Here is a 1,471-nt window from a genome sequence, read left to right as displayed (position 1 = left end):
TGTCGAACTTGGAATAATGTTTAACAAAACAGGTGAATTTTAAACGAAAGAGATTAATTCTGATTGCGAAATTTAAAAGTAAAAATTTTCAAATTAAAAATCTTGTTTTTAATTTAACCGATGAAAGTTTCTGTCGAACTTGGAATAATGTTTAACAAAACAGGTGAATTTTAAACGAAAGAGATTAATTCTGATTGCGAAATTTAATAGCAAAAATTTTCAAATTAAAAATCGAGTTTTTAATTTAACCGATGAAAGTTTCTGTGGAACTTGGAAAAATGTTTAACAAAGCAGGTGAATTTTAAACAAAAGAGATTAATTCTGAACGCGGAATTTAATAGTAAAAATTTTCAAATTAAAAATCGAGTTTTTAATTTTACCGATGAAAGTTTCTGTGGAACTTGGAAAAATGTTTAACAAAACAGGTGAATTTTAAACGAAAGAGATTAATTCTGAACGCGGAATTTAATAGTAAAAATTTTCAAATTAAAAATCGAGTTTTTAATTTAACCGATGAAAGTTTCTATCGAAATTGGAATAATGTTCAACAAAACAGTTGAATTTCTAAACGAAATATAAAAGATCGAACTAGCTGTTCGAAACAGACGAGTGTTCATTAATATTGTTGATTTTGCTACCCAAAGAAAGATGACTTTTTAGGAAAATTTAGATAAAATCACCAACAAAAGTAGAAAATTAATCTAGAAAATTCCGGCTTTTCCTCTAAACTCTAGGGTACTTCTTGGTGTTCAAAAATCTGGGCTATAGTTCCCGGTTTTCCCAGTCAGTGCCCACCCGACTTGAAGTTGTACATTTAATTAATTTTTTGTGACTTACAATATGTGGTTTACTTTTTTTTCAAGTCAAATATTTAGGGGTTGATGTTGATAATCGAACGATTTTTCGTTCGCACCTGGTGTGATAATAATTCTGAAAAAAAGAACCTGAAAACAATGATGAGGAGAGTGGAGCTGAAAGGTAAACATAGAAACATAACCTACAATTTCTTGAGGTATTTGCAGATTTGCTTACTCTGGTATTAAATTGAACCAGCTGTGGATAATAATTATAGCACAAATATACAGAATCTACAAACGGATTTTAAGGTGAATATAATGATGCATAATATTCACCAGTGATTGTTTTACCCTTTTCCAAGTAGTCAATAAGTATAATTCCACGTGCATCCCAAAAAACTGTAACCATAACCTTACCAGCTGACTTTACGGTCTTTCCTTCTTTGGAGCTGGTTCGCCTGTGGAAATCCACTGTTTGGATTGTTCCTTTGTCTCAGGAGTGTAATGGTGTATCCATGTTTCATCCGCAGTCTCAAATCGACGAAAAAATTCCTCATGATTCCGACTTATGTGCGCCAAAAGAGCCTGAGAGGCGACCACTCTATTGCGTTTATTCTCAGCTGAGAGCAAACGCGGCACCCATCTTGCCGATAGCTTTTTCATGCCTAATTTTT

This window comes from Belonocnema kinseyi, chromosome 4, assembly GCF_010883055.1.
Source record: "Belonocnema kinseyi isolate 2016_QV_RU_SX_M_011 chromosome 4, B_treatae_v1, whole genome shotgun sequence".
In the NCBI taxonomy this organism is placed as follows: Eukaryota; Metazoa; Arthropoda; class Insecta; order Hymenoptera; family Cynipidae; genus Belonocnema; species Belonocnema kinseyi.
This window is presented reverse-complemented; position numbering follows the sequence as displayed.